This window comes from Olea europaea, unplaced genomic scaffold, assembly GCF_002742605.1.
Source record: "Olea europaea var. sylvestris unplaced genomic scaffold, O_europaea_v1 scaffold199, whole genome shotgun sequence".
Taxonomy (NCBI): Eukaryota; Viridiplantae; Streptophyta; class Magnoliopsida; order Lamiales; family Oleaceae; genus Olea; species Olea europaea.
Window position 1 is genome coordinate 117,369 of NW_019237766.1, and position 11,692 is coordinate 129,060.

Below are 11,692 nucleotides of genomic sequence, written 5' to 3' on the forward strand. Positions count from 1 at the left end.
GATGGAGAAATTAATTTATTAACGAGATTATAGTTTCTAAAAGTGGGATGAGCAAAATTAAGTTGAGATTTATAACTTTATACTTTATAGAGCCACGTATTGGATTGGATTACACCTTTTGGGGCACTGTATATTATTCTTTCCATGCAAATGCAATGTGGCTTCCATCATAACCATATTTCATGCTTGTAATATATTACCTAAATATTCCCATATTTTTACTCTTCCTAACATGCCCAAAAAGGTTCATCCAATTCCATGGCATGCTCCATTCAATGATGGTTAATTACATTAATAGTTATAAATTTCATCTTCTTAGTGAAAATTCTCGTTCAAATGCAACTTGTAATGTATTGTTTTTGAAAAGTGCATACTTAAATTTTAATGTACAAGTAAAATTCTTGTTCGAAGGCACTCAAGGAGGTCCCCTTCCACCACTTTACCTTATACAGATGCAATATCGTCGTAAATGATAGTGAATCAATATGTGCAATATATATGTTCATCGTCGTAATATCTTAGGTATGAATTTAATTGTTTTGATCGTTTGTAAATAAACTAATCGTGTTATGCTTCTAGCCTCTAGGTTCGGACACTCGTGTGGAGAGAGAGAGAGAGAGAGAGATTTTGTTACCTTTCACTTAACTAACATGTTTTTACATATAATGAAAAGTGATAGAGAGATTTTGTAGGCTATGTTTGGCCAAAGCCATACAAATAACTTTCCTTACCTTTTTTCTAAAGTGGGATATAGTTGAGATCCAACTTGTTTTACTCTTATTAATCGGACCTCAGAATTTGATGTAAAGTTGACATTGTCAATATTTTTATAATCGAAACAAGATTAACTCAGTCGCCAAGAATTTTATTACTTTCATATATCTCAGCATCCTAATTTTTTAAATAGTAGTAAGTTTGTTGACGATTTTAACCTTCGTTAAAATGTGGTCATTCAATGACGGTAAAGAGAAATTGTCATTGTTTATTAATTTATTTTTTATTTTTTATTTATCATACCATCGTGAAAAATGATTAAACGAATTTTCACTATTATAAAATATAGTTTATAACTTTTTGAGCAATTGAAAGCTGACCCACAAGCACAAATAGTTGGCATGGAATTTAAAGCCACAAGCTCATCTTTGTACTTTGCCGTATATACGAAGAAAAAATAGATCTATCTATTTCCTCCTCTAAAACAGATCCATTTTTATTAGTGGTTACTTCATAACGATTAAAATTCTAGATAATAATATTCTTCACCTATCCCGTCCCCTCCAAACTCTTACCCTTGTGCGTACCTAATCATATGTTATGTAAACTAGAATTCTCTAGATATAGAATATGATGAAGTGAAAATAAATTGAATTGGTCATGTTGATGGCACAAAATGTCACTTTGGCCACTCAATGTCCCCTACCATATACATGAAGCCAGGGGCGGACCGGGGGGGGGGGGATTATAGGGGCAATTGACCCTCTAGGTTTTGGGGGAAAAAAATATTTTTGCTTAGCCTTTTTTTTTTTTTTCTAAGCTTTTTTTTTCTAGGTTTTGGGGGAAAAAAATATTTTTGCTTAGCCTTTTTTTTTTTTTTCTAAGCTTTTTTTTATTAGAAGATACTATATAAATTTTATTTTTGACCTCCTAATTTAAGTCGTTTGGGTCCGCCCTTGCATGACGCACATGCAACTTAATTCAACCATAAAATTTGCTCAATAATATAGCAAAAATGCATTGGATAATCCTAAATACACTTATATTTCAGTTGATCTAATCCCACTAATGTATACATACACATATATACACACATGCAAAGTCCAATTAATTAGTTGGTTCATGTAAAATCGACCTTGCACCATGTGTGCAACCCATGTGAACCACCCCATCCATCGCATCATTTACTTTAATTCACTTCTTATCAAGACACGTCATAATAATTGCCAAAATTAAGCAAGAATAAATCTAATAAAGTTTTCCCTTATTTTGAGAATGATGCACGACAGACAAATATCATGAAATTTATATACAGTGTCACAAGACTCTCGTATTTAAATTTTACTCAACTTTCCCTTCTTCTTTTTTTATGATGAACCCGTATATATATTAAGAGAGTGTTTGAGAATCATTTTTATGTAAAAATACATTTTAGAATAATAACTTGATGGGAAGTGTGTGGTTGAAAAATAAGAAAAAGTTTTAATTTACGTGTAATATTATTTTAATAAAGAATGTGTGGTTGAAAAGAAAAGAGAGAAAAATACATTTTTAAAAAAATGGGTACCAAACGAGGGCTAAGATGTAGAACTGAGAATTACATTACAAAATCAAGGTACGGTGATACTAGTACGTAACATACTAATTTTTTGTGACAAATTTTGGACAATAACAAGTTTCTAAGTTGTATCTAATCTAAACATAAATGTCATTCATGGAGAGAAAAAGTGAACCATTGCGTCCCTATTCCTAACTTGTGCTAGGCAGCATATACACATTGAACTTCAAAGCAAAAATAAGGAAAATATTTTCATGTTCACACACGTTAGGTATACAACAAGGCATAAATATAAGGCCATTGTACAACCACAAAGTTAGCAATTATGTGAAGAATTTAATAGCATTGGCAAACCATTTATAATATTATTCCTGATTGGTAATGAGATACAACAGGGACGAGTTAAACTCTTTCGTGCTTGTAAATTATTGACATCAATAATGTTCGATGAGTAATATTGATTATATTAGAGTGGAATAGATTTGAATACAATAAAATAAATTTCATATGCATTGAGAAGGTTTATCCGTGTATGGTCTGAATTTATATCGTCCACCTAAGATTATAATTCTTCGAGAATACAAAGTGGTCTCTTCAAGAAAATTGTTATTAACAAAATTCAACGCTCGTTTATTCTCTCTTCTTAAATTTAAAAAAAAAAAAAAACTATATTGATCGCTTAGGCATTGTCGGGACATTTGTAAATTTTACGACAACCGATTAAGTAAGATGATTTTAAAAGATTATTGTATAATGTGACGGAAAAAGAACATATTAATAGAGAACGAAACATCCCAATTAGAGGAAATATTGGAATTCGGAAGTGGATCCGCTTCATGTGGCGGATCGGGTCTTGCTGAGGTCCGGGTTCCCAGATGGAACCCAAATTGTTGACCAATCAGAGAGAACAACCAAATTGCAACAGATTAGTCACATGGCCGTTACCGATGAATAAGGATGGTCTAATTGATTAGTTGACCTATGTTGTCACTTTCTTAATTTTTTTCCCTCACATTTAAACAAAATTAAAGCAACGTGACATAGTTTGAAATATACCATTTTAGACAAGAACTCGACATTAAACGAGATGAGCATTATTATTTCTTTGACAATTTAATTTTTTTTATATGAGATAAATCAATAAGATATTGAAGCGAACATTTGCCTGTAAGACTAAAAAGCAAATTTATAAAAACCCACAAAAAATAAGAATAATTCAATAAATTAAGTAAAAGACACAATTTTAACGATTTTAGGTTTTAGCTTACGTTTTGTTAAGATTTAGAGTTTCATATAAAAATGTCGACATTGTTAAGAGGAAGCGTTCAAACTCTTATATGTTGTTTATCAGTTTGTTATAATTATCATTAAGGTTTTTCCGATAATATACTCTTGCAATGATTTCAGAACTTTCGAAATCTGAACACTCGTTTAAGCTTTAGACAGATTGAAATGCTTTTTGAAGTTTAAAGAGCTCTAAACACGAATTAGGATATGATATGTATTCAAGATTGGTATTAGTTCAACATTTAATCGATGTTGAATTTCACCCTTAACACAGTTTAGGATAAATATTTGGTGATCTAATGAATTTTATTCTTACTCAAAATTAGTAAGAGGATAATCAAATAGCGATTGCTTGATGTCGACACATCTCACAATAGCATTACTCAAAAACAAATTATATGTAAAATGAAATTGACCAAACGAATCAATCTCCTTCACCAATCAGGGGATTACTTTTAAAATTAGTTTGTAAATTGTAGGCATGTGGACAACAGGGCCACGTAAGGTCTACGAAGCCTTTCTTATCCAGTTAAATAAATATGGAATTAATTAAAAAGAAATGTTGCATGTGAGGGTCCCTACTTTTGGTATATATTTCAGTAAGGTAGGAATCAGAGAATAACAGATTGATTTAATACATTTAATATGCCAAATGTCCCACCTAATATATGATTCTCATATATGAACTATTATTTTTTCTATTTCAACTTTCGATTCCACCTTTATATTAATTGGACTGCATAAAATGCAATATTGTTAAAATCGGATTGATTCGGCCGGAGAAATTTGAAAGTGTCAAGTAAGATGATGAAATAAGTTATCAAAACTCATTTTAACTTAAATTTTCAAGTATGTTAGACCAAAGATTTAACCTGCACGATAGTGTCCCTATTGGCTTGTCTCTATTATTTTGCCTAACACACAATGGCTTTCTTTGATAGGGGCTCGTTTGTCCAATCTATACAAGGTGTTGCTCGCTGTCTCTTAGCCACTAGTAGCTCATGTAGGGGTCAGCCCACGACACAAGTGGGACGCATTGAGTCCTAGCTTTCCTTTACTACTCATTCGAGCTAGAATACAAAATTTTCCGTTGACGGGTTCATCAAAATATGCGTAAAAACAACATATTTCATTTAGCTCCTTCATTAGTTATTTCGATTTTTGCTGGCGACTTTAACTATAACTTACGCTCTATTAATTTGTCTGAGCAATATATGACTCCAAAAGTATGAAAGAAAGAAATCTTTATAGAAGTAATAATAGTTTCTCTCTTTATTGACAAGAATAATGTGGAAAAATAGATTTTTAATTTCATAGAGGTAGAAAGTTTGGCCACACAAAACACACCTTAGCCTTTAATTTGCAGATGACATACAATTCCTGTGATCAAACTTCTTTCATGAACTTTTTCAATGTTAGTTTAACAAATCACTTCGTATTTTCCATGTACTTAGGGCACACATAATGGCTGACAATAATGCCAAAACACCCCTTTTGTCAAAATAATAATTTCCAAACACGGATCATAACTGAAACTATTGAAAAATCAGACGATTTAGCTCCTGTTTGGCCGCCATTATTTGAATTTATAATGGAGGAATAGTATTTTTTTGAAGATTGTGTGGTTGAAAAGTTTTCGATTTGAGTGTAATATTATTCTATTGAAAATTGTGTAGTTGAAAGTAGGAGAGAGAAAAAATTAAATTAAATTGAAGAGTTTTAAAGGGGGTCAAACGAGATTAATTTGAACAAAACATTCGCGGTAGAATAATAACATGCGATTTCTACTACTTTAATGACGACTCTTAATCTAACTCAAATTTAAGACCTCGTTTTGTCCCAATGTTCAAATAGAAAAAATTACACGGGGCAAAACTTTTCTCTGTGTTAATGAAGGGGAAAAAAAAATTCATAATTAAGGTAGTTATAAACACGATTTCAAAATTAAGAATTTTTTTAAAAAGTTTTAAAAATTTGGTCTTAATTAAGATTTATTAATTAAATAAATATTTTATTAATTGCATGTATTAAGGTCATAGTATTTGTACAAAGGCTGGGGATGTATTGGACTTGCACCTAATGGGCAACTAGGTTACATTACGTGGGCTCAAATTCAAACATCAATTAATTGGGGCTTGATTTCTCAATGTAACAAGGGTAAAATAAAACACAAATATATTAATAAAATTCATTAATATCATATTTACTTTTTTATTTTTTATTAATTCATATAATAATGTATTTATTTTATTTTTGACAATAAATTTGTAACTTGGTGTGATATATTCATAAAATTATGTTACACATATTCATCATCACGATCGCCCTCCAACTAATGTCATCTGTTTGTAACAATTTGTTACACATTTTTTAATTTTTCACTGTCATGCTCATCATGATCGTTGACATTACCATTACTTGTGCCATTTAGTGTTACACCATCATTATCATTGGCCATCCAATTCTAACATTTATTGTTACATCACACCACCTAGTAACCATTATTGTTACATCACCACCTTCACCACCCCCCGTGACACCTCCACTGCAGCACTTATTTTCCACCACTAAAAACACCACACCATCCATCTCCGTTATCTAACAAGGACAGCACCACCATTACATTCTCTAGATCTACATCGCAACACCACTAAAAAAGTCAATCTCTGATCAAACTCCATTATGCTGTAATCTTTGGTTGCATTTCATCTCCACCTTCGCCATTTTCATTACCAAAGCACCTCCATCTTCAATCACCAGAACTAGACTTCTCTCAAGAAGGATGTTGAAGATAATAGTTTACTTGTTTTGTAATTTACTATACAAACACATAGTCGAAAGTTTATATTGTTGGAATATTTGAACTTATATTTAGAAGTGCTACTGATTTTGTGTAAATATAAAGACAACTTTGTAATTCACTATTCATCAAATTAAGAGTTATTTCTAAGCTTTTCTATCTCTACATTTTCAATATTATTGTACAAAACATTCATACTTTTCAATTTTTTGTATTTTCACCACTATATTCACTTTTCATTGTGCAAAAGATCATTTTCATCCATTTTTTACGATTTTACCCGCCTTTCAAATAAAACAAAAAGAAAAGAAAACATAGAGAACTAATTGCGTCTATAACCCTATATTTTCAAAAAATTACAAATTACTCACAAAATATACCAAATCTATACCATCATCGATTCCTTCTAATTCAAATTTTTTAATTACGCATACGTGTACCCAGGTAGCCCTTGTGCCTAGATTTTTGTTTTTACTTTAATTAACTTTTGCACGTTAATTGATTTATGAAATTAGCCATTGCTTCTTCTTCTCTTGCTTTCAGAAACTTAATGATTGGTTTACAAAATTCACGCCATAATATGTGAAATTGTTTCTGCATGTCATAATTATGAATTTTTTTTTTCTTTTCACTCAATTCACATGCATGTTTGGAAGATTTTTTTTTACTTATACATTTGTGGTAATTAATTTATCTATATAAATTCATGTCATGTCTATATGGTAACGATTTATTCTTTACTAATTATTTATTCACTACATGTCATATACAATAATTTCAGAACGATTTGAAGATGTAGTTGTTAATGATTGCTTCACAGATCTCCATGATATAGCCGTTTCTTCACGTGTAAACACATAACCTTAATTATTGATGAAAATTTTTAATTTCTATTGCATGCATAGTTAATTTTCTATTCTTGTATTTTTTTACTAATAATTACGTTATAATCATTGTCTATTATATTCACTGCATAATGATTTATTTTGCGAATTTGATAATTAATTTTTTTACCTGATCAAATACTTTTAGATATTCTTCTTTAAACTTAAATTAATAATTTATCATGTTGTTGCTCCTGAAATAGCACAACATTATAATTAATATCCTTGAAAAATATTAATCGAACATCTATCTATTATAAATAGTTTGTTGATGATTTTGAAGTAATACAATATTATAATTAATATTATTGAAGAATATTACTTGCTTCTGAAGAGCATAAATTATAATTTTCAATATTTCAGAAGAATAATGTCATATTATTCTTAAAGAAGTAATAGTAAAATACAATTTGCTCTCGAAATAGCACATGTTTCGAAAAATATATTATTTTAATATTTATCCCTGAAGCAAAACATATAACTTTTGTCTTGTTGCTTGATTAACTATTATATGATATTTAAATATATTCTTTGAAACTAATTATATTTCTTTTATTTTATCGTGTAGTTAATCAAATGGCAAACATCACAAAACTTGAGTTTGATGCATTTGACATCTCTAGCAAAAATTATTTATCATGGGTACTTGATGCTGATATTCATTTTGTCTCAAAAGGTTTGGGAGAGATAATAAAAGAAGGAAATAAAGAATTTCTGTAGGATCGTGTAAAAGCACTCATCTTCCTTCGTCATCATCTTCATGATGGACTGAAAACTGAATATCTTATTGAGAAAGATCCACATGTTTTTTGGAAAAAATTAACTGAAAGATTTGATCATCAAAGGACTATAGTCCTCCCCAAAACCCGTGATGAGTGGATACATCTTCATTTGCAAGACTTCAAAACTGTTAGCGAGTACAATTCTGGATTATTCAGAATATGTTCAAAATTGACATTGTGTGGAGAAAAAATTACTGATGAAGATATGTTGGAGAAATTTTTTTCACCTTTTACGTCTCGAATGTGCTCTTGCAGTAGTAATATCACGAGTGTGGTTTCAAGAAGTACTCAAAACTTATATCTTACTTACTTGTTGTTGAACAGAATAATGAACTGCTGATGAAAAATCATAGGTTACGTCCAACTGATTCTGTACCATTGCCTAAGGAAATGGTACTGCATTACATGAAACAGATGCAATATCAAGACAAAGACATGGACATGGACGCGGACGCGGACGTGCACACAGAGTAAATCATGGATGAAATAATCAACAAAGTTATCAACAATAAGACAATAATTTCAAAAGGCACAAACTAAACCAAAGTAGCATACCTAAAAAGGTAAATGAAGAAAGTTGTTTTAGATATGGAATGAAAGGGTATTGGAGACGTACCTGTCATACGGCATAACACCTTGTGGATCTCTACCAAAATCAATTAAGGGAAAGGGAAAAGTGAAGACAAATTTTGTTGACTGTGATGGTCCAATTGATGTGATCATTTGGATGTCTCCGATTTCTTTGTTGATCCAAATGGAAATATTGATAATTTGATTGAGGGTGGTGTGATGGAAGATATAGATTAGTTTTTTTTTTTTTTTTTTATGTTTCTAGTATTTCCCTTTATTTTAGAAATTTAGTTTGAAATATATTTTTACTTTTCGCAAAAAATTTGAACTTTATTATCTATCGTTAATTTCACAGTATTAATTATGCTTATCATTTTGAATTTAAATTCAAGTTTTTTTTAAAATATATCTATTTTGTGATATGATAGATTTATGATGGATTGTCAAGACACCTGCTTGATTAATAGTGCAACTACACATACAATTTTTCAAGACAAAAAATATTTTTTGGACTTAACATTAAAAGAGAATAATGTCAATACAATATCAGGTGCATCGACTATCGTTGAAGGCTACGGAAGAGCTTGTGTTATTTTACCAGATAATACAAAATTATTATTAACGATGCACTTTATTCTAGCAAATCCAGAAAAAATTTGCTTAGTTTTAAAGATATCTGTTGTAATGGATATCATATTAAGACGATACAAGAAAATAATATCGAATATCTTTGTATAACTTCTTTTGTATCTGGTTAGGAGCAGATAAAAGAAAAATTGCATGCACTCCCATCTGACATGCATTATACATTTATGAAAATGGTTGAATCAAATAATGTCATGAACCAGAAGTTCGCTAACCCAAAAAGTTTTATACTTTGGTATAATCGACTTAAACATTCAGAAGCTATAATGATACGTCGATTAATAAACAACTCACATGGACATCCTTTAAAAAATCAGAAGATTCTTTTACCTAATAATTATCAATGTGTAGCTTGTTCGCAAGGTAAGTTAATCATTAGACCTTCAACTACAAATATCAATATTGAATCACTAATTTTCTTGGAAAGAATTCATGAAGATATATGTGGGTCAATACACCCACCATATGGATCATTTCGTTATTTTATGGTATTAATTTATTCTTCCACTAGATGGTCACATGTTTGCTTACTTTCCACTATGAATGTAGTATTTACTAGACTACTTGCTCAAATTATAAAATTAGGAGCACAATTTCTCGATTACTTAAAACAATTCGCCTTGACAATGCTGGTGAATTTAGATCACAAACATTCGATGATTATTGTGGATTGTAATTGAACATTCAATTGCGCATGTCCATACACAAAATGATTTGGCAGAATTGTTTATTAAGTGTCTACAACTTATTGCTAGATCATTACTTATGAAAATAGAACTCCCAACTTCTGTTTAGGGTCATGCTTGCATCATTGGTTCGTATTAGATCAACTGTCTATTATCAATATTCACCTTTGCAACTGGCATTTGGTTATAAACCTGATATTTCTCACCTACGGGTCTTTGGTTGTGCTGTCCAAGTTTCTATTTCACTCCCACAACGTACTAAAATAGGCCCCCCAACGAAAACTTGAAATTTATTTGGGTTTTGATTCACCATCAATTATTAAGTATATTGAACCTTTAACGGGTGATTTATTTACTGCACATTTTGTAGATTGTCATTTTAATGAAATGACTTTCCCAATTTTGGGAGGGGAAAAACTATATCCTGAAAAACAAGGTAAACTTTCTTGGAATGAAACAACTCTATCTCATTTTGATCCCCGTAGCAATCAATATGAGCAAGAGGTTGAAAAAATTATTCATTTGCAAAGAATTGTAAATTAATTACCTGATATATTTGTTGATACAAGAAAAGTGACAAAATCACATGTTTCAGTAGAAAATATTTCAGTAAAAATTGATGTCCCTGTAGGACAATCTGCTGTAACAAATGAATCTCAACTATGCCAGAAGGGTAGTCGACCAGTTGGTTCAAAAGGCTCTTTACCTCGAAAAAGAATAGTACATGAGAAAAATCAACCAAAAATTTCGGAAGAAATTACATTAGAAAAGATTGATCAATCAGATATTGAAATACGGTTCCTGAAGAACCACAAGTGTCCGAAAATAATGAGATTTCAATAGATTATATATTATCTCATAAATTATGGAAACGAAATAATATTATTATAGACAATATTTTTGTCTTTAATGTGACTCTTGATATTATATAAAATAAGGATCCTGAACCACAGTCGGTTAAAGACTGTCAAAATAGAAATGATTGGCCAAAATAGAAAGAAGTCATATAGGAGGAATTAAATTCTTTGGAGAAACGAAAAGTGTTTGGACATGTAGTTCGAACACCTGAAAATGTAATTTCTGTTGGATACAAATAGGTCTTTGTACGAAAGAGAAATGAAAATAATGAAATTACAAGGTACAAAGCTCGACTCGTAGTTTAAGGTTTCTAACAAAAACTAGGAATTGATTATGAGGAAATATATTCTCCCGTAATGGACACCATCACTTTTAGATTCTTAATTAATTTGACCATATATATATATATATATATATATGAAAGTCCCCGAAGGACTTAAGGTACCAAGAACAAACGATACATGCCCGAGAACTATGTTCTCAATTAAATTGTAAAGATCATTATATGGATTAAAACAATCCGAACGCATGTGATATAATCGCCTTAACGAATATTTGTTGAATGAGGGTTATAAAAATGACGATGTCTGCCCATGTGTTTTCATAAAGAAAAAAATAGTGGATTTGCAGTTGTGGCAGTATATGTTGATAATTTAAATTTAATTGGAACTCCCGAAAAACTCAACAAAACTGCTAATTATTTGAAAAATAAATTTGAGATGAAGGATTTACAAAAAACCATATTTTATCTTGGATTTCTGATTGAATATTTTGCAGATGGATTATTTGTTCACCAATCTACGTATACAGAAAACGTTTTAAAACGGTTTTACATGGATAATGCAAATCCATTGGCATCAACTATGGTTGTTCGACTACTTGATGTGAAAAAAGATCCATTTCGTCTA